Below are 23,111 nucleotides of genomic sequence, written 5' to 3'. Positions count from 1 at the left end.
AAATGGTGATGTTGGATCAGTTTCTACGTGGAGCCCAGGATGGGATTCCTAAGTCACACACTCATTCACTGATTCATTGGTAAGCTTATTCATTCATTAGGTTGTCTGTCTTTGGAGTTTCATTCATTAAGTTGAAAAATTCATTGATACAGATGTATGAAGCAACCTGATAAAAGTAATTATTTGGTATGCTAACTTAAAAAAAAAAAATCAGTAAAACCAAATCAAACAAAATCCATTGCTTTGGGCCCCCGAGATAGCACAGCTGGTAAAGGAACTTGCCACTAAGCCAGACAACCCGAGTTTGATCCTGGAGACCCACACGGCGGGAGGAGGGAACCACTTCTGTGAGTTGTCCTCTGACCTCGCCATATGCCATATGGTGTTCCTCTGTGCAGTGTGCACACACACACACACACACTAAATGTAATTTAAGGTTTTTAAATCGACTGTCTCACATTTGGGCGGTTGCTTTATACACATATTACAACAGACTTGTGGTTCTAGTGGGCCCTTCTCTGGGTTTGCAGAGAGACATTGCATCTAACAACGTAAAACACTTAACAGGTCATACATCAGACCCAACAGACTCCCGCCCTTCCCCCACCCCCCTCACAGAATAAACAGATCCTCAATAAACGTTGATTGGATCTCAAGTTCTAGATGATGTGACGTAATTAATTTCCGTGCTGACCACTCTGAATTCCCGAAGAACCTGAAATCAACAGCAGGAACAGATGGACCCTCCATCCGTCCTTTGCTTCTGCAGTGAGCACAGGGCAGAGGCCTCATCGCGTTGCCCGCTTCCAAAGGCCAGCAGACGAACCTTCAGGATTGTCTCCCAACCCGTCACACCTCCAGGGCGGCACAAAGAGCCTCTTCATGGCAATGCTGCAAAGGTACCAAGCCATATACCAAGCAGACTCAAGTGTCACATGAAGGCAGATGAGCTGCCTAAACCCCAGATACTAGATGGAGGAACTCACAGGTGACATACTTACTCATCCTTTTAAAAAGGAGTTTTCCGTTAAAATACAAATCCATCTGGTAAAAACAGGGAGATTCTGTATGACTGGATGAGTCATTTACTGAGTCACAGAGTCACTAACGCTTTGAAATTATCCCTATTATTATGGTAATTCACACACACTAGGAAAGCTTGTAAAGCTCTAAGATGGAGAGCCAACCTCATTTGGGCTTCTTCTAGTTTTTAGTACATCACAGAAGGCTTTGTTTTGTTCTTTGCTAGCTAACCCACTGCCGAGGAGACTTTGTTTTTAAACAGGGTTACAGTCTTGTGTGTAAGCGACTTCAAGTGTTCTTTCTTTGGTCCTAACATCTAACTGTCCACGTAGCAGTCACGCTGGGCTATGGGAATCACTACCTCATTGCTTTGTTGTGGTATAGTTATGCTTTTCTTCTCTCTTCTTGTCTTTTAGGAAACAGAGTTTTGCCTTATAGCCCAGGTGACCTGAAACTCACTATGTAGCCCAGGCTGGCCCTGAACTTTGGGGGATCCTCCTGCTTCAGTTCTGAAACTACAATACTACACCTCCTATGCCTAGCTTTGTTTTTGTTTTGTTTTTCTTTTCAAGAATAAATAATGAAGTGGTCAACATTGTGGACACAAAGCTGTTCTTCTCCCTGATTATAGGGCTATTTCCTTAGTGCCTGTAGGTGTAAGAAACAATCACTTGAAGGTACCCAGTGAACACTGTCGAATTACTTTTTATGATAATGTAACTGTTCACCTCCTCACCAGCACATCATCAACATCCTAATTCGTCATACCTTAAAACTTGTATCTTGTTTTTAAATTACTTTTTGTTCTGCTCTGTTCTTTGAGACAGGTCTCTAAATGTAGCCCAGGCTGGCCCTGAACTCTGGCTCCTCATGCTCATTTATCTCTTGCCTCCTCAGGCTGAAGCAGAAGGAGCTCTGTGAGTTCGAGACCAGCCCGGTCTACATAGTGAGCTCCAGGCCAGCCAGAGCTACAAAGAGAGACCCTGCCTCAAGAAACAAAAATCAAGCTCTTTGTATGTTAAACAACCTCTGACCTACAACATTTAAAGTGAGCATTTTTTTTTTCTTTAATCAGTTTGTTAGCTTTTGTTTTAGGCTTTGGGAGGGTTTAACTTACTATAAAGGAAGAATGGTGATGTTTTTCACCATGTTTAAGCAGATTTCTCAGCCTGCAGAAAATGAGTAAATATTCACTTTTCTGACCTGCTTTTTCCACGGTTAACACTGTTTTCTGTTCTTTTTTACATATTCAGTTCCAGTTGTTTTAATGTTTATTTTCCTTTTCTGTGTGTGTGTGTGTATGTGTGTGTGTGTGTGTGTGTGTGTGTGTGTGTGTGTGTGTGTGTGTGTGTGTGTTACCCATATGTGGGGGTGCATGTGAGATCCGAGGTTGACATTAGGAATATTCATGATTGTTCCTCCTCCGTACTCAATGAGGAAGGGTTTCTCAATCAAACCCAGGGCTCTTCCTTAGCCAGCGGGCTCTGGGGAGTTCCCTGTCTCCTTCTGAGGCTGGAATTCCATGTGGGTCACCACATGTGCATGGATTCCAAGGATCCAAAGTGAGGTCCTCGCAATCTCCCAGGAAGTTATTTAACTACTGAGCCATCTCCATCGCCCATTCTGGTCATTTTAGCAACAACAGAATATTCTTTAGAAGGATTTCAGCAAACTGACTCTCTTCCCATATTGGTGGATATTTCATTTTATTTTTCACTGTCACGGCAATGCAGTAACAAATGCTGGGCCTGCAATCACTATGGTATTCTGATGTGTACAGCTCCAACTCTACCATGTATTAACAGTGGACTTTCTCTCTTCTTTGTTTCGTGTGTGTGTGTGTGTGTGTGTGTTCTCCTTTGGTTTTAGAGACAGTGTTTCTTTGTGCAGTCCTGGCTGTCCTAGAACTCCCTCTGTAGACCAGGCTGGCCTCGAACTCACGTAGATCTGCCTGCCTCCACCTCCCCAGTGCTGAGACTGAAGGTGTGCGCCACCACCGCCCGCCAGTTTACTCTCAAGAAGCCACACTCCATGGATATTCTATGTTAGTGAGCTTATGAGAAATATTCATTCCCTTCTTCACGCTTCTCTGGGTTTCCCAATTATTTTTCCAAGATTATCTACCATTTGGTTAATATATTTATTTTTTAAAGCGCAAAGCTTTACCGTGAGTTTAAAAAATATTTACTTAATTGTGTGTGTGCACGGGCGCGCAGGCATGTGCATATATGTGCCATGTGTATACAGTCCCTGCAGGACTAAGAAGGGGGCATTGGATCCCCTAGGACTGATGTCACAGGGGGGTGTGAGCTGCCATCTGAGCGCCGGGAACCGAACCTGGATCCTTTGCAAGAGCAGCCAGTGCTCTTACTGATGGCCACCTCTCCCACCCCTCGTCATGCATTTTAAAATCCATGAGCCAGTTTGCAGTCATCACTTGATGATGACTGTGGGATCTGTCGTCCGTGGTTTATTCATACATTTTACAGGTAAAGAAGGAAGGCCCGGGGAAGTTTCTCCGACTTGATTTCTTCAGCCACTACTCTGCTGTCTGTCCCCAAACCTCTCAGAGCCTGGGTTCCTCTTTCACAGTGCCACCCGACCTGACTCACAAAACCGCTGAAAACATATATAATAGGAAGACCGAGGGTGGAGGAGGTGGAGGGGCCTGGGGGGGTATGGACACTGTGAACGGCTAAAAGTGTGCATATCTGCACCCACGGGCAGTCCTAACTAACACGGATGGAGCACCTACTGTGTGCTTGACAGTGCTCCCCTTCAGCTCACAGTGGGCATGACTGAGAGGCAGAACGCAGAGGGGAAAAGGATTCTTCCAGAACCTCGGGGCACTGTTTCATTTGACCCTTCTCAGAGGCATGATTTAGCAAATCCTGAGGTTTACGAAGAGGACTTAGAACTTCCTCTCTTAAGCCTTGGCCCTAAGCCTTATGCTAATAGTAATTTAATTAAAGATCATTGCCCACTGGCCAGAATGAGAGCTGCCCTGGGCTTTGTGCTGAAAGCCAAGTGTTTTTGGAGGCAGTTCACTCTCTTCTCAGAACTCCATTTCTAAGAAAGCAAATCCTGGCAACTTGGAGGCTCTGGAAACACAGAGGGCCATAACTCACACCATTTAGCAGATTCCTTGAATGGTAGAACATACCACAGGCCATTTTTGCTGCCCTGAGGGTAGTGCTAAAACAGCTGATATTACATGTGATTCCAAGATGCTCCAGAGCTGTGACGGGAAGATGGCTCAGTGAGAGATGCACAGGCAGGGAAACCCAAGTCCACAGCCCAGCATTCGTGTAAGGGGCAGAAACAGCGGTGTGTACACGCTATCCCAGTGCTGGGGAGGAGAAGACAGATGGGCCCCTGGGGCTTGCTAGCCAACTGGTCTGCTGGGATGAATGTTCCCCAGGTTCACTCAGAGACCTGTCTCAAAAATTAAGATTGAGAAACACAAAGCAAGGAAATGGCTGATGTCAACCTCTGGACCACACACACACACACACACACACACACACACACACACACACACACACACACATACCCACACACACACACACACACACACACATTGGTCCTATAAAAGACAAGCTATAAGCACAAGCAGCGTAGGTCCACATGGAAAAGTGGGCAGATACGGCTTCCTGTATTATTTTAACAAAGGAAATGAGTGAAGCCTTGGGCAGAAAGAACCCAGGGGATTCCAATTACCAGAAGAAGGCAGTCCATCCTCAGCCATGGCATAGCAAGGGCCCTGGCTGACGTCAGAACTGTCGAAGCACCTTTGGGAAGTACAACGGACTTCCTACACTGACACAGCATCTGTGCATCTGGAGCGTCCAACATCACACTGGCCCTGAGCACAGCCAGCAGGTGGGAAAGGCTGTGGGAGCATCACAGTTCCCTGCGGACAGTCTATCCAAAAGCATGCCAAGCAGAGGCCGGTGTGCCAAGCAGTGATTGCCACCATTGAGAAAAACCAGGCTTGGCATGAAGTCTCAAAGGAAAAACTGAGTGGGTCACAGGACTGCTTCCTTCATGTAAGGCTGCTCTGAAAACCTGAGGTTCCGTTTCCTGCTGTCGGCCATGGTAAGAGCAGTGCTCACTAATGGATGCAATGGGTGACTGTATTCGCCGGACTCACCAGGTCCCAACTCCCCAGAAACTTCATGACTCAAACATGTGAGAGAAAGACAGGGAGGAAGCTGACTTCTGGTAGCCGGTGTCTCTGGAGTCAGCTCCCTGGGGCCAGTGATGGTGGCACTCGGTGGATGCTGGGGAAGACTGGCAGAAGATGAGGCACCGGGAGTTGCCACAAGCTTCGCTTAGTGGAGTCAGTGGGGTGGGGGGTAAATAATGGAGAAGAAATATGTTCAAACATATTGGCTAGGAGCTAAGTTCACCCCCAGGTAGGAATCAAACACTGACGTCCCCTTTTTCAATTTCATATCTGGGAGACTCTTCCCACTTCCCCAGAAGTCTACCCTACAGCGTCAAACCCGAAACATGCTGTTACATATTTGGACATGGTGCCATACTGCTGTAACCTGGGCCCCAGGAAGTACAAGCAGGGAGAACAACAGTTCAAGGTCATCTTTAGCGACATAAAGACTTCAAGACCAGCCTGGACTACATGAGGCCCCAACTCACAAACAAATAAGGAACAACAACATGTTCGAAGCTCCCCATGTCTGATGACCCCCGCCATGGCTTTGTAGAGGAAGCTGCTCTAACTGTCCCTCTCCGCCCTCTGTAGAAATGCTTGTCTTCTGCATAGAGTGCTGAGGTGGAGGTAAAGTGGCAAGATGAATGGGTCTTGCTTCTAATAGAACTTTGAATGAGAGATAAGGACTGTAAAATTAAAGCGAGGTGAACACTACAACAAGCCCAGCTATATACTACCTACTGAATGAGATACGAAGTATCCCCACCGTGGTAACGCTCACCACAGCAAAGGCAGCAAGTGCCATTCCATGTGAAATAGGGTGGGCCCCAAAGATACCTGCTACATGAGCTGAAGCAGAACCAGAATACGACGGAGTAGGCTCACAGACATGCAATAGCTGGTCAAGGCAAAACTGTAGAGTTGGAGCCTGGACCACTGTGGTTCGGACCCAGAGCTCTAAGGAAGGATCGACTGATGGGGTACAAGGGATTTAGGGAGCAACAGAAGGTTCTAAGCCAGGTTGGGGTGATGATTACATAGTAAGTACATGATTCACCCAAACCCACTAAACTGTGCACTTTCAAGGGCTGTGTTTTATGTCCCCTCCCTCCAAAATTCTACCTCAATAATGCCATAAAACCTTTTAAATGAGGGCCAGTGACATGACTTAGATCAGTGGTTCTCAACATGCGGGTCGTGACCCCTCTGGGTCAAGTGACCCTTTCACAGGGGGGTCACCTAAGACCATCAGAAAATGTAGATATTTACATTATGATTCATAATAGTAGCAAAATTACAGTTCTGAAGTAGAGACAAAAATATATTTATGGTTGGGGGTCACCACACCATCAGGAATGGTAGGTATGAAAGGGTTGCAGCATTAGGAAGGTTGAGAACTGCTGACTTAGAGGATTAGGGCACTTGCTGCTAAACTGACATCCTGAGTTTGATCCCGGGAACCACTATGGTGGAAGGGGAGAGTCAATTCTTGTAAGTTGTCCTCTGACTGCATGTGTGCCATGGCAGCATGTACACACACACACACACACACACACACACACAGAGAGAGAGAGAGAGAGAGAGAGAGAGAGAGAGAGAGAGAGAGTAAAATAAAACAAATGTAATAAAGAATGTAAATGAACCAATGCAAGGAAGGAAGAAAACATTTAAATGATTGGAATTTCAATATCAAGAAGAAATCTTTGACTGCGAGATTAAATTAAATTTCTTCACATAGATGTAAAAGGAATGTGGACAGAAAGAGTGAGAAAACTGGGAACTAGAAAACACACCAAGACAACTTTGGCCCATGGTCTGGTTTTTCAGGGAAGCCCACAGAAGCCGAGCTCTCGATGCGCCTGGCCTCCCAAGCTCTGCTTTTCCATCATACACACAAGCCGTTAAGGGGTGACTCAGTCTGTCAAACGCTGCTGCAAAAACAACACCCTGGCTATGGCATCTTCTCAAATGACTCACCAGGACCAATCGCAATGGCTTTGACAAGCTTTACTCAGTGGGTACAGTTCCAGTGTATGCAGTGGTGGCTCAGAATGGTCCAGGACACCTGAACAATAGTTCTGGCCTTTACACTCCTGAGGTTTTGAAACTGTTTTGAGACAGGGTTGTTCTGTGTAACAACCCTGGCTCTCCTGGAATTCACTCTGTAGACCAGGTTGGCCTCGAACTCACAGAGATCCTCCTGTCTCTGCCTCCCTAATGCTGGGATTAAAGGCGTGAGCCACCATCCCCAGAGGTTTTGAGATCAGGCATTTTACTCATCCCCGGGCTTGTGGCACTTTGCCAGTCTCCCTAAGACATCCCAAAGACTAAGAACCAGTGGCTCCAGGTGAAAATCTTAGGTCCTCCTGCTCCTTACACAGTGATGTGTCTTCTTCGTAGGGACACCAGAAACAACTCAAGATGGCAGGAATTCACCTTCGCCCTGGCCCATCATTTTCTATCTGAAAACAAACTTCCTGCAAATGGGACTGCCAGGCTCTTCCAAGTGGACAGCACACAGTGTCGTCAGCCATTGTGGCAGTGAAGCTGGGTGTCTCATGGTCAGAGAACACAGGGTCATCCTATACTGAGATGACACCATATGACCTGGCTGTCCATAGTGGCAGCTTTGAGTCTAAGCCACATATTGGAATAAAGGTGCTACCTACTACTCTCCTAGTGTGTGAGACCAGGGAATTGTACTTATACCCAAGCAAAACTCCCCACGAAATCTCCAAGATGGAGATTGGTGGTTCAAGAGACAAACTTGTTTCTGTTCATTAAAATATACTCTGGCTGCAGAGTAGGTTCAAGGTTAGCCTTAGTTACACCGGGAGCCCTTGTCTCCAAAACGAGCCACACCACAAATACCTCCTAGGTAACCAGTTGCCTCAGGGTCATGAGCATGCAAGGCCACACAGAATTCCAGGAGGCCTGTGGGCACCCTCCACAAACTGGCACACAGGAAACCCAGTAAACTCCAGACTTGGTGCAGGATGAGCTGTGAGGATTCCGGGCCTGGCCAAGTAAGAAGGTGGGGCTTCTTTCCCAAGGACCATGAAGACTGGGGGTGTAGAGCTTTACTCAAAGGGCAGGGTCCTACATGGTAATGGAATCGCTGACAAGTCTATGAAGCCAGCCTGACCCTAACTGACCCATTATTCCTGCAAGCTGACCAACCAGGATGACATCTATAGCTCTCAGGAAGTCCACATGCATCATCTGAAAAGGGACTTTTCAAAAGTCAGAAACTAGCTCAACTGAACATGTGTGACCTCCGCCCCAGGAATAAGCATGCCACTAGATTGCATCTGCCTCTGGTCTCTGCTCACAGACCATCTAGGACTTGCCTTGTGGAGGAGGGATCTCTGTTGCAAGGATTTGGGATGTTGACTGGAACTGATGTTCATACCACTTTGAAATACAGCAAACCATAGGAGCCCCCACCTCACCCGGAATAAAAGCATCATCTGGTCCAGCAGCTGGGGCCTGAGATGCAATGTGGGCTTCAGATGAGTGGCTGGGATGGGGGAATCTCCTCAGAGGATGCCCTTCGCCCCTCCAACAAATGTTCTGGAAGCACCTGCAGGACAGCGGGACAATGAACCTCCTCCTAAGGAGCTTCTATGCTGTACGAAAGAATGGTGAGAAATCCAAGTAACAAAGTTGCTGTGGGTATCACTCTGTATAAATGAAACACTGATTGGCCAGTAGCCAGGCAGGAAGTATAGGCGGGACTAACAGAGAGGAGAAAGGAAAGGACAGGAAGGCAGAGAGGAGGAGACACCAGCTGCCGTCCAGGGAGCATCATGTAGAGGCAACAGGTAAAGCCACGGAACATGTGGCGACATATAGATTAAGATTAACAGAAATGGGCTTAGTATAAGAGCAAGAGCTAGACAATGGTAGGCCTGAGTTAATGGTTGAGCAGTTTAAATAATATAAGCATCTGTATGTTTATTTTATAAGTGGACTAAGGGACCACTGGGGCTTGTCGGGAACCAGAGAGAAAAACTCTAGCTACACAAAGTCAATGCTAACTGCCTCCCTCCTAGAGGGTAAGGTGCAGTGTATGTTGAAAAGTGGAGACAGGGACCAGGGCAGGGGATTCTTCCCACTTATATCGTTCCTGAGCGGCCTTGACTCCCACGCTTCTGGACTACTGTGTTCTCTGTTCCCTCCGCCTGTGTCTCCCACCTCACTACCCTGTGGACTGTCAAGTACATGAATACCCACTCTTCAAAATCCTACACAGCCTATGCCACCTTCCTCCCCACTCAGGTAGGGCCTCTTGGCCTGTCTTTTCAGGGTAGCTTCTATACTGTGAAGTTCACTGCCACAGAAGCTGAGCAGAGCACTTTCTACAAGGCCAACGACATGAAGGGCAGCCTAGGATCTCAGATATGAGGATGAAACGTTATTTCCCCCCTCACATCCCTCTGCCTTCCCACCAAGATGGAGTCCTTGGGAGAGGACAGTTTTCCAGCCTTGTACACACAATGTCTCGTGCAGGCCTGGCCAGGGCTGATGACAGAGAAATACTCAGAAGAGGAACTAGGTGGTGTTTGGTCCCTTCTACCCGCTGTTCTTGAGGGATGTCCAGCTGCAGCTCCCAGGTAGTCTGGTCACAGTAGAACACAGCAGCTGAGCTCACCCATCTGATGGGGGCAGTTTCAGCAACAAACCTGGGTTCAGAAGGAGGATGCTCCACTCCCACCAACCCAGCCAACATCGAAATGTGGAGAAGCTGCATTTCACATGGGAAACCTCAGCAATATCTCTGTCTGGGAATGAATACTGATCAGAGAAATACATCTAGACTACAGAGACTTGTCCCCTTATTAAAAAACTCCAGGAAAAAAAGCAGCAAACAAAGCCAGGGCAAGAGGGGTGTTCCTGTGGCGAGACTGGTCTGTTGTTTTATTTTCCTTTTCTCTTTACTTATGAATAGACCCTTGGCTGTTCTGAATTCTTACAACCTGAAACCCTGAGATCCCAGCACCTGAAGGGGCTGTAGTGTGACCTTGACCCCAGGGCAGGGATTCTAGAGCCAAGAAGTAACTTGCTGTTATGACTTAAGTAATCTCTGCCCATGGTGACAGATTATCAGAGCTCAGAAAGAACAAGGCATGTCCCAGAAAAGCCCAGAAGCGTTCATTCCAGCAGAAGGGAGGAAGATCCTAAAAGGTAGGTGACCAGAGACAAGATGAGAAAGAACAAGCCTCCACTAAACATACCATTGGCAGGAAAGAGACCGGGAATGAAAAGCAGTCACGGTAAGAACAGTCTTGGGGGGACTGTGTCTCATGCAACCACACTGCCCCTTCTAGGGCTCAGACTCACATCTGGAGACAGATGGCAGAGAGACAGGCATAGGAGGACTCGGAGGCCAGCAAGCATCCCTTCCTTCCCACGGTTACTAAGAGACCATCCGACTTGGTTTTCTCCTCAAAATTTTTCCAGAAATATTCTCCTAGCAAGGGAGCTCATTACTAAGAACCAAGAGCCTTCTGCTGGCTCTTGTTTTAATTTGTTGTTGTGGTTGCTTTCCCCCCAGCATTTATTTATTGATTGATTGGGGCAGGGCCATGCGTGCTCCAGCACGCCTGTGGATGTCAGAGGAAAACCTAGAGCAGGTAGATCTCCCCCTCCACCGTGTGGAACACAGGTCATCAGGCTTGACAGGAAGTAGCTACCTTCTGAGCCATCCCACCAGCCTGCTTTAGGTTTTAGGACCAGGATCTCACATAGCCCAAGCTTGGCCTCAAAAGCTGTATGTGCCTGGAGCTGGCCTTGAACTTCTGATCCTCCTGTTTCTACCTCCAGAGTGCTGGGAACACAGCCGCATCTGACTGTTTTCACATTTCGAAGTCTTTCCCTTAGATCTTTCAGCACCGCTGAGGCCGTAGAGGGGACCAGGTTTGGTCGGCACACCACAGACGGCCCCAGAGCTGGCGCCTTGGTTACAAAGTTTGCCTCCATCCTGGACTCCTTGCTGACCGCAAAGGTAACAAAAGCAACACTCACAGGGACATCAGATGAGCCGACCCCTCACGCCAGTGGCAGCCTGTGCCGGGAAGCAGCTCTGGGTCAGTGTCCAAGGTCTCCTGGACAGATGCTGAGTTGAAGGCTATTCAAGGGGCCAAACCCAGACCCCGTGCCCCGAGCCTGCTTCCCTCTACACCCTGCTGCCCCTCATGGTCCCTAAAAGGCTCCCCGTGTGTGTGTGCACGCTGCTCTGATGAGCGACCAAATTAAAAAGCAGGGGGCATTCTTGGTTCTCACCAATGGGATGAGACTGAGCTAGGGCGCTGTTGATTGGCAGGTGGGAGCTGGGTGACAAACACAAGTTAGGGAGCAACAGCTCAACTGGAAGCTGGCTCCGCACTCCCAGGACACAGCTGGACACAGCTGGATCTGACCTTACCGAGTCAGACAAGGGAAAGGAATGAAGCAAGGTGGGTGGGAACAGTCAAGGACCAGAGACCATAGTTCAGACAGCGAGGAGAAGGAAGCGGGAGGGAAGGGAGGCTCAGTGAAGCAAAAATTGGAACTAATAAATAATCAAACAAATGGGCATATTCAAGACCTTCCATTGTCTCTCGCAACCTCACTAAAATGTGAACCGGGTCAATCAGTCCTCTACAGCAGGAGGCCAAACTGGGATTTAAGTGACATCCCAAAATGTTCATTATATAATTTGATCTGTGTGATTTTTTTTTTCTTCCATCTTTCCCCTGAGTCACTAGGGTGAGGTTGAAAAAAAAAAAGTCTCTGTTCATTTCATTTTGAATCTAAGAAAAGTCTTTTTCACAGCAAAAGAAAGTCTGCATCGATTCGGAGCAAGGTGAGGTTGTGCAATGTGTGTGTGCAATCGTTCTGTAATTCTTCACAGAGCCAGCTTGGGGTGCTTGAGACTTCTTAGCACCGAGGCTTCAGTGCGTTAACCTTTCCGGGCCTCAGCTTCCAGTCAGACCACAGAAAATAATCCATAACCTTCACGGCTGCAGGAAGGATAAGTTGGCATGCACTGTGAAAAACGTCCAACATCTAGTGACTGCTGACTGGGAGACATGGTTTAGTAAAGTGACTAAGCGATAGGACAGAGCATAACACGACAAGTGACAGCCGGAAAGAACAGCACAGAAAACCTTCCCTTTCCTTCAGAGTGTCAAAGAGGCGCAACACAACCAGTCACCAACTCCCAGTCTCTGACCTGTGCCCTCCCTCCTCCACAGATCTGGTGAGGACTCACTGCGGTCTCTACCTCCCACGGGACAGCCCATGTGTTCCTTCCTCGGCCACAGTACCCTAGGCTTGTCTGTTGACCAGTCCCCTGGACCACCCAACTGCATTCCTCTCCTGTACTGTGTCTGAATTCACTTCTAAGATGGTTCATGTGAACTGTCAGTTTGACAGAATCTGGAGTTATCTCGGACATGGGCATGCCTGTGTGGGATTATCTTGATTGCACTGAGTTGGAAAGACCTGCCCTGCTGTGCTTGGAGGCATTTTCTGGCTGGGATAGTGGACTGTATGAATGGAGAAAGGGGGGCTGGGCAGTGATGTGCATTCATTGCTCTCTTCTTCCTGGTTGGGCTAGGGACTGTATGAATGGAGAAGGGGGCTGTATGAATGGAGAAGGGGGACTGTATGAATGGAGAAGGGGTATGAATGGAGGAGAGCTGAGCAGCAGTGTGCATTCATAGCTCTCTTCTTCCTGGTTGGGCTAGGGACTGTATGAATGGAGAAGGGGGCTGTATGAATGGAGAAGGGGGATTGTATGAATGGAGAGCTGAGCAGCAGTGTGCATTCATTACTCTCTTCTAACTACAGGTGTACTGTGACCATTTACTTCAAGCTCCTGGGGCTGTGACTTCCTTGCCATGAAGGGACAACACTTCCAACTGTGAGCTAAAGTAAACCATTTCTCCTTTAAGTTGCTTTTGTCAGAGTGTTTTTATCACAGTGACAGGAAAGCAACTCAAACCGGTTACCCCTGTCCAGGAAAAGCAAGCATACTGGGATAAGGTAGAGTGGGGGGTCTCCAGGAAACTGGGCAGGGATGGGCGGGCAGGCCTCTTTGCTGGTCCTCACAGAGCTCTAGGCATGATTCTTGTCTCACAGTACTAGAATGATCTATGTAGGCTACTGGCCTCCTCCAGGGCACTGGAGATGTCTGGTTCCTTCCTGGACCTCCTGTGGTAGGAAAGGGCAGCCTGAGTACAAGGACTTCACCAGAAATGTCGTGAGAGGATTGGACTGCATGGGACGGTAGATTAAAAGACTTGAGCTACTCACATAAATCTTCAAGGCTGGATGGATTTCCTGGGGAAGGGGGAGTAGGTAAGATCTCCTGAGTAAACTGGGGGTGAGGAACTGAGGGGAGAGGATGGGGGGATGGGAACACGAGGGATCAGGTTGGTTGAGTTGGGGGGAGGATGGAAGGAGGGGGTAATGAAAGATCTGTGGGGTTAGGGAGAAACCTGGTGCCAGGGAAAACTCCCAGGAATCCACAAGGATGACGCCAGCTAAGATGCCTAGCGATAGTGGAGAGGGTGCCTCAACTGGCCTTTTCCTGTAATCAAATCGGTGACTACCCAATTGTCATCAGAGAGCCTTCATCCAGTAACTGATGGAAGCAGATGTAGAGATCCACAGCCAAGCACTGGGTCAAGCTCCGGGAGTCCAGTTGAAGAGAGGGAGGAGGGACTATATGAGCAATGGGGGTCAAGATCATGATGGGGAAACCCACAGAGACAGCTGGCCTGAGCTAACAGCTAGCGAGCCTGCATGTGGATAGCTTAGTCTGTTTGTGGGGCCCCTAGCAGTGGGATCAGGACCTGTCCCTGGCACATGAGCTGACTTTTTGGAACCTATTCTCCATGTAGGGGTGCCTCACCCAGCCTTGATGCAGGGGGAGGAGCTTGGTCCTGCCCCAACCTGATGTGCCATGCTTTGTTGACTCCCATGGGAGGCCTGCCCCTTTCTGAATGGACGAGGAGTGGATGGGGGGTGGTATATAGGAGGTGAGGGAACAGGAAGAGAGGAGGGAGGGGAAACTGGCTGTATGTAAAATAAATGAAAAAATTTCATAAAAAAAAAAATCTTGAAGGCTAGCACGAAGGATGGGGAGGTGAGAAGACACAAACCCTGGATCTGGAAGAGCTAGTCAGAGCAGCTCAGTGTCTCCCAGTGACTGGAAGTTGAGGCTGTACGGGAAGGCTGGCCTGAGCAGGCAGTCAGGGAGGCCCTGGTGTGGGAAGCACAGGGTCAGAGCTGGGGAGAAAGGCCTGTGGTCGGGGTGGGCACTGCAATGGGACTTGGCAGCTGACTGGTGCATTAAAGGAGGCCTGAGACCCACTCGGCAGAGGGGAGCAGAGACAAGTTTGCAAAGTGGCTCCCCCAGTTCTCTGACATGTTGATCTGTTTCGCCAGAGGGAGGTGGGTCCTGATCCAGCAGGGGAAGATTGACCTGAACAGTTGTAGGTCATTGGCAGAGCCTCTCCCCACCCAGCCTCCAGCCGCTCATTTAGGGTAAGTGACACTACACAAGCAGGCTTACCAGGACAGAAGGCGTGAACTGTTCCAATCTGGGCTTGTTGACTACATGTCTGCCTTTTACTCAGCTCGATAATTTTCAATTCATTTTTTTTTAATTTTAAAGTTTATTTATTTATTGTGTATACAGTGTTCTGCCTGCATGTATGCCTGCTCGCCAGAAGAGGGCACCAGATCTCATTACAGATGGTTGTGAGCCGCCATATGGTTGCTGGGAATTGAACTCAGGACCTCTGGAAGAACAGCCAGTGCTCTTAACCTCTGAGCCATCTCTCCAGCCCTACTTTTCAATTCTTAAGCAAAGTATCTAGGAATTTAAATTAGGCAGGTGCCACTTCGGTTGGGCAAAATCTAGGGAGGCTGGGCTTATGCAAATTAATCCTGAAAGATCGTTTCCTTTGAGGCAGATGAATTTCTGAGTACAGGAGTCACAGGTGAAAATTCCCTTACAGAGTGGCTCTCAACTTTGGGGGGAGAGTGTTACCCCTGAAGGATGTGTCTGGTAATTCCTGACACATTCTAGGTTGTTAGGACCATGGTGGGAGGGCTGACTCTGGCATCTCATGGCAAAGGCCAAGGATGCTGTCATCGGCCTACCTTGTGGCACAGGACAGCCCCACAAACAAGAGTTATTTGGCCCTAAATGTCAACAGTGATGTGACAGAGCAGTCTTGCCTTTAAGGAAGGCCACGTGGGAAGCCTGACTGGGAGGCACACAGATACGCAAGTTGGACAGCCTTGTGCCCATCTTTTCCCCAGCCAAGGAGACCCTTTTCATGCTTGTTGCTCTGTTCTGTGCTAAACATGGTTTGAGAAGCCCCCACTGTCCATAAGAACCCAGCATGGTAATTAAGGTAGGTCGTGAAGAAATACATGACGCGTGGCATAATTATGCAGCTGTCAACTCCTTCTAGAAGGGTGGGTGGTGAACATTAGGAAAAGAGAGAGAGAGAGATGGCATCAGGGTTACTAAGAAAGCTGTGATAGTTCAGATCGATCGCCAACTTGCCAGGACCTAGAATTACCTTGGGACAAATCTCTGACAGCGTTTATGGCTGGGGTAAACTGAGGCATGAAGACCCATCTTAAATGTGGCCAGCTTATTTCCATGTGCATAAGGCCCTGGTCTGAATAAAAAGGAGAAGGTGAGGAGGGCACCAAGCCTTGTCTCTATTTCTCCCTGTTTTCTCAACGCAAGTGCAACATGGCCAGATGCCTCCCGCGCCCTTGAAGTGTGAGCCGAAATAAACCTTCCCATCCTTAACTTGCTTTCCTCGGGCAATTTGATCACAGCACCAAGAAAAGTAACTAACAGGTAAGCGGCCTAGCCTTTATCCTCACCCTCCCACCATAGCTGGAGAGGGAAGGGAAGGAAGGAGCTAGGGTGATTTACAGCCACCCGGGATCCAGGATGAAAGTTTTGACAGTTGCCTTGATTGTGTGTGTTGGGCCTCTGTGTCCTGGGAAAAAGATGCTGCGCTCAATTCTTTAAAATTTCATCAGCCTCGGTTAGCCTCCTGCCTGCAGGGAATTGACTGCTCACACGGAGCCCAGTGATGGGAAGCAGAGCAGATTTCACTCCTGGGTCCATTCACTTCTCCCATCCTTGTTTCAAAGTTTGTCTAAGATAAAGCCCTGCAGCATCTTCACAGATGATTATTTTTCGCCTTTTAAACTGGGTTTTGAAGGTAAACAAAAAGGAGGAAGGCGGGGCTCCAGGGCTCCACCCAACGGTGGCCTGCAGGACTTGGGCAGCAGCAGGGATCCTTAATTAAAAGTGACTCCTCGGTGAGTCTTGCTCCTTGGGTAAACACAGGTCTTGACAGCAGTTCACATTGGCTTTACGGGTATGCACTGCAGTGTCTTTCAGCTGCGTTTTCATCATGGGCCCCTTTCCCTGCCCCCACTGTCTCCCAGAAAACTACAACGCCATTCTGGAAATGACAGCTACTTGTCTTACATGCACTGTTTCTCCGACTTCTAAAACACTTCTCTGTCGCGCAGGGTTTCTGCAGACTTAAAACTAAGTATGAAAGGCATGTGAGGGAAGATCTATAGAGATTTGCTCACCTAAAAAACATTTTTTCTTTCCTTCGGCTGGGGATGCGCTTCAGGTGGTTGAGCGCTTCCGAGATGCACAGATCAGGGGTGGGGAGTCCATCTCTAGCACTACGTAAAAAGGGTATCATCAGAGTGTATACTTGACACTCCAGCATTTGCAATGCGGAGACAGGAAGATCAGAAGTTCAAGGCCATTCTCAGCCACATAAGGAGTTCAAAGCCAGCTTGGGATATTGAATCCTGTCTCCCCCAACCCCTACTCTGCCCCCAAGGGGAATAAAAAGAGTCCCATATGTCCACTGTCTTCTAGGCCAGTGCTTCTCAACCTGTGGGTCTCGACCCCTATTGGCAAACCTGTATCTCTGAAAATATTTACATTACGACTCATAACAGTAGCAAAATTACAGTTATGAAGTAGCAATAAAAATAATTTTATGGTTGGGGGTCACCACAACATGAGGAACTGTGTTAAAGGGTCACAGCATTAGGAAGGTTGAGAACCACTGCTCCAGGCTCTGTGCTTGGGCCTGGAGCAGAGAGGAAAGTCACCATACCAGGATAGGAGGTACCGTCTGTCACTTTAAGGAAAGGCTCTGGAAAGCTAGAGCTCGGCCCCCAATGCTGCTTGTCGCCGTCCCAGATGAGTCCCTTACTAATCTTTGTGTGATGGACAGTGGCAACAACTTTTACATGAAAATCTGCTATGAGCACAAAACAAGTTGGTACTTGTGACGTTTGAACAACCAACTGACATATAGGAACCCCCTCCCCCCCCCCGCCCCCCGCAACAACAGTGGGCCCTGGAATTCTCATGGATCCTACGAGATGACCAGTCACATCAGTGTCTCTGTGGGTCACTAGTCACCCCCAAACTGAAGGAGAAATCATCTCCTGCAAGACTCAGTACCAGTTCAAACCACCACGACGTCCAAAGGTACTTCTTCCCTTCCAGGACCCAGAGCAGAAGTTTCAGGATGGGGTTGCAGTTGTCAGGAGACCTACCTCAGCAGAGGGACAGCAGATTAGTTTGAGGCTAACTAATCTCAAGAGAGATTAAAATAACAAAGACAACGCAAGACTTGCTAAGTGTTTTCTCCCGAGGTCAGAGGGTGTTTTTCCTGTTGACCTTTGTCACACTGCCCCGCCACTTCCAGCTGAAGGTAGTAGAGACAACCAACTGTAGGGTAAGATCAGTCGACTGAGAAAACCTTTTGACCCCAGGAAATACACTGAGGTAGTAGTGCATAGGTGACTGGATGCTCCACCATCCAGAGGTGAACTGCAGCTGCTGCTACAGACTGCCTGGGGTCTGCGAGGGGTCTAGACTCTTGTTTCTATCCACATGGGCTAGCTAGCATTGCATTATGGAAAGAAAGCTCCAAAGAACACGAGAAGATTCAGTGAACCCATGGACATAGAACTTTGAAGCAAATAGCCTTTTAAAACAAAGCAAAACAAAAAAACGATATTCTGTGTCTGCTGGGAAGAGCCACAGTCCCCAGGAAGGGCAGGGTAGCCCACTAGCTCACTCTGCTTAGTCTTTATTCTCCTATGGATCCAGCACTCCTATTCCCTCCCGTTTTGGTTAATTAACAGGTGTTTCTCAGCTTTATGCGCAACCAATATAGAAAACACAAGAAAACTTTAAGCAGGGCAAGAGTCAACAGCTAACCACTTCCTCCCCACTGCCCAGTGCAATCTCTCTCTCTCTCTCTCTCTCTCTCTCTCTCTCTCTCTCTCTCTCTCTCTCTCCAGCCCAGGTCATGCCACAGCCTGGCCTTCTAGGAGTCACTTTGGGGGACTTTGTTTCCACACAGCTCCCTCCAGCTGTCTTCCACAGGCCCAACATGTCACTCTGCGTCTGGACAGCAGAGAGTGGTTTTGTCTCTTTGCGTGTCTGCTGCTGCTGTGCTGTGCTCTGGATTGGGTGAAATGCCCTAGTCTGGAAACTCAGGAGTGACAGGCTGTAACTAACAGACTACTGATACGCTTTGATCCCACTGCCAGGCCGGACAACAACACGTGCTTGGCAAAATGAAAGTCGAGTCCTTCTCTTGCCTAGGTTTTTGTGCTCTGCCCTCTTCCCCCAGGTCTCTAATCTTCCCCAGTTTTCTCCAGTTGGATCTGTTGGTCTTGAGGGTTTCTAGGATGTTAGGCCAGTTCTCCACCACTGAGAAACAAAAGCATTCATGACTCTAGTGTCGTGCAGTACCCCTTAGCTCCCATTGCAGCTAACTTTTGCATCTGAAATGCTTGAGACCTCTGGCGCTATGGTCAATTTTTAAGACAGAAATAACAGCAGTTAGATAAGGAGCATTCTAGAAACTACTGGTCCTTCTTGACTGTACAGAGTCAGGGGACTAGGGTTCAAAGCCATGGTTTGGGCTTTAATAGTCCGAAAGTATCCTGAGGCCTTTGCAATTCTTACTGCAGATAATGTCAGTAGCCTCTTATCAGTACCATTAAAGAGATAATTCTGGTATTGGCAGTACACGTTACAAGAAGAGGGTCCATTATTAAGGCTTTCTTCAGATGTACTGAATAAAGGCAGCAACTAAGCCACACCTGCTAAAGGGCCTGCCTGGGCTCAGTGAATTGTTTGGCATTACTATCTACCTGTGTTTATCACTAGGTAGGTGGTAATTTCCTCTCACATCTTAGTTTTCTTCTAAAGGTTTGTCGCCCCCCCACGAGTTCCCCCCCCCCATAGATCAGGAGGATATCACACTTTTAACTTGAGACTCCTGAATTTTTTTTCTTAAACAGGAACCCCACCCCATCCCCACCCTACGCCCGTACACAGAGACACACATGCACAGGAGCCTGCCTCCTATACACAGGCACATGCACAGGAGCCTACCTTCTATACACAGACACATGCACAGGAGCCTACCTCCTATACACACATACATGCACAGGAGCCTACCTCTTCTACACAGACACATGCACAGGAGCCTACCTCCTCTACACAGACACATGCACAGGAGCCTGCCTCCTATACACAGATACACACATGCAAAGGAGCTTGCCTCCTATACACAGATATACACATGCACAGAAGCCTGCCTCCTATACACAGAGACACACATGCACAGGAGCCTGCCTCCTAAATACACACACACACCTGCCTCCTATACACACACACCTGCCTCCTATACACACACACCTGCCTCCTATACACACACATACATGCACAGGAGCCTGCCTCCTCTACACAGACACACATGCATGCTTTCCCTTCTCTAACTTTTTCCGTAGCTGAGGATGCTGACGGATAACTCTTCAGATGAGCAGGGCCTCGCAGGTTTGGGAAGACATGGAGGGTGAACACTGGCTGACGAAGGTGAGAGCACACAGCAGAACACCCTGGGGACCCTGCGAGGTAGTTAGCATTTCTTACACTAACCCAACTTTGATTTGTGGCTAAATGAAGTTCAGACTACAGCCGAGACTCACCTCGTTCGTACATGTTTAGACTTGTGGGCAAGCCTGAGCAGCTGATAACATATTTACCAGTGTGAATTCTCAGGTACTTCCCAAAACTTTATTTCAAAGCCTTCCCGTCCTGGAAAGAGTTAAACCCTCCTTCCCCTCTTAGCTTATTCAGTATCGTGTCTTAAGAGATATTTAAGTTTTTAAAAACTACCCAAAACACTCGAGAGCTTCATAAACATCACAACACTCCCTTTAAAAATCCCGACGTCTGATGGAGAACCCAGAAGCTTAAAATTAAGTAAATACGGCGCTGATTACAAATGCCTGTTTCCTTGACAACTCCCCTCCCCCACCCTTGTGCGATAGGGAAAAACCAACATGAAAACGAGGAGGGGGTATCTACAGAGTCATGCCGCGCTCCGGCGAGGCCCAGCCAGGCCAAGCCCAGGAAGGAAACACAAATAAATCCATTTAAGATCCCGACTGTATTTCGTGGAGTATTATTTTTTTGTGGTTGCCATAGAAACACCAGAGGCAGAAGAACGTGTTGCACGAACACAAAAGAGAACCGGTATATGTAACCAGAGGATTCTCTACAGCTTCACTGGTGGCCGAGAAAACGCTTCCATCCTGGGAGAGAGGCTCGCAGAGCCCCCAAAAGGCACCTCACAGCCCGGCACAAAGCAGGGGTCCTCGGCCGAGCCCCTGTGCCCTCCCTCCCTCCCCCCTGCATCAATCTCCACCACCCCACCAGTCTCCCAGACAGTCCCTTTCAAAGTCTCAGGAAAAGCAGCCGAGCAGAGGAAACCCTGCTGGAGAAGGGCATCTGATCACCGCACGCCCCACCCCAGGAGAAGGTGCCTGGAAACCGCACGAATACCACCTACCTCGTTGCCGGCAGCCCTGTGCATTGGCGCTCACTGGCCACAACTGCGAGGCAGCTGCCTAGGGTTCAGAAACTGCCTCTACTTTATAGAAGCTGTAAGTCAGCCAACACTGGAAAGAAAAAGCGAGACTCCACCCAAAGGGGTGGACCCTTCGGAAAGGGAAAAAAAAAAAGGTGGTCCTCGGCTGACGTCTCGCCCCACCCATGTCACTTCCTTTTAAAGCTTCGACTTAGCAGCTACGGGGAGGGAAGCTCGGACCCGTGTAACATGAGTCACCCTCTTGTCCTTCCAATGAGTGTGAGGAAGTGTCCGGCTCGGCCTCCTGTAGGATTCGGACGGACTGGATCTGGAAGTCGCCCGCGTGGACAACAAAGCCCAGCCCAGTAGCCTGGCTGCGCTCGCCCAGCTCATGAACACTGTTGCGTCCCTGTGCAGAAAAGGCCTGAGCAACCTCAGCCTTCTGGCCTGGAAATCACCCTCTTGCTTTGTTCAGCAAGAAGAGAGGATAAGGGCTGAAGCCCGCGCACCCTAGTGCCCTCCTCACCTCTTCTGGCCCCCCGCGCTTGGAAGGAGGCTGTCCCTTTCACTCCTCGAGCCCGGAAGCCCCTTCCAAGATCACCACACCCAGGGCTCCGGAGACCAAGATGTGCAGACCCTGGATGCCAGGAGCTCTGGTGGATGGATGCTTTCCTCCAAAGCCAGGCACCAGGGCCGCCGACTACCTCTGCAAGTGCGCACACGCAGGCAACACGCACATGCACGTGGCATTTGCGAGCGAGTGTTAGCGAGGGTCTGAGCAGACTTTTTTTAACAGAATAGAGTTGTGAAACATTAAAGGAGGGTGGAGGGTTGGAAGCGCACGGAGTCCTGGAACGGTGATTTCCATCACAGGGTGCTTACAGTGCCCTTCAAATGCGCGCCGTTCCAGCCACTGTCACAGATGTTGATGTGTTTACAGAAAGAAAGCCCCGGTGGTCATTCTGCTCTCTGGATGCGCTCACAGTATTGCAGAATTCCTAAGTGTAAAAGCACGCGCGTGCGGCAAACAGCGTGGTACAGACCGGGGCCAAGATGCAGAAGGCACTCAAGAAACAGGAAACAGGGTTTGGACTTTGACATCCGGGAGATCATCAGGAATGTGAAAAGAACAAAGCAGAATGGGGTGGAGGTGGAAGGCATAAGGATCCAAACCAGACGTCCATTTGTGGCGTTTAAAAATTAACTTGCTCTGCTAGTAAGGGCTATTAAAAATGTTAGTAAAAAGTTTCTTGTCAGTACTAGAAATGAGATAACTCAGTGGTTAAGAGTGCTTACTGCTCTTATAAAGGATGGGGTTCAGTTTTCAGCATCCACATCTAACAGCTCACAACCACCTTGAACTCCAGGAAATCCAATGCCCCCTTCTGACACCCAGGGGCATCTGCATGAATGTGGTGCACATAAGCAAACACATGCACATAAATAATATAAATTAGCCTATAAATTTGTTTTCTGCACCCAATGCAATCTTTAAGAGTTCTTTGTAAACTCCAGTTCCTAGGTTGTAAGGTGATGGCTGTGAGTTTCAGGCCAGCCTAGGCTACGTAGAAAAATTATCTCAACATCTCCTCTCCCCCAAATAATTCTCTTTTATCACTTTTCAAGTTATTATTTTATGCTTTCATTGCTGGTGGGAATCGGCAAGTTTTCCAAAATACTTTACAGATAGATTTTTTCATAATTATATTTGAATGGAAATTTAACTTTAGAACTTGAAAATTATTGCCAGGCGTGATGGCACACGCCTTTAGTCCCAGCACTTGGGAGCCACAGAAAAGTGCATCTCTGAGTTTGAGACCAGCCTGGTCTACAAAGCTATTTCCAGGATATCCAGGGCTATACAGTAAAACTCTATCTGGAAAAACCATCATCATCATCATCATCATCATCATCATAACAATATCTGAGACTTACATATACTTATGCCATAT

The 23,111-nt window shown here is 48.4% G+C and overlaps 1 protein-coding gene across 3 annotated transcripts in view; it reads right to left on the bottom strand.

Annotated features, from left to right (window-relative positions):
• Agpat4 (1-acylglycerol-3-phosphate O-acyltransferase 4) overlaps positions 1-21,826 on the bottom strand; it is a 105,487-nt gene extending 83,661 nt beyond the window's left edge. Inside the window, exon 1 of one of the 3 annotated variants that reach the window (XM_052750841.1) lies at positions 21,686-21,826. The gene's annotated coding sequence lies outside the window, so the exon portion shown is untranslated. Of the gene's footprint in view, positions 1-21,141; positions 21,322-21,685 lie in introns of those variants that run through there. The other 2 variants (XM_052750842.1, XM_052750840.1) reach the window with 2 other exon arrangements.
• Between the last annotated feature and the right edge of the window lie 1,285 nt (positions 21,827-23,111).

The sequence above is a fragment of the Peromyscus californicus genome, unplaced genomic scaffold (assembly GCF_007827085.1).
Source record: "Peromyscus californicus insignis strain IS unplaced genomic scaffold, ASM782708v3 Scaffold_22__1_contigs__length_63687245, whole genome shotgun sequence".
Taxonomy (NCBI): Eukaryota; Metazoa; Chordata; class Mammalia; order Rodentia; family Cricetidae; genus Peromyscus; species Peromyscus californicus.
Note: the sequence above shows the minus strand (reverse complement) of the source record. Positions and strands in the feature narration are given on the sequence as shown.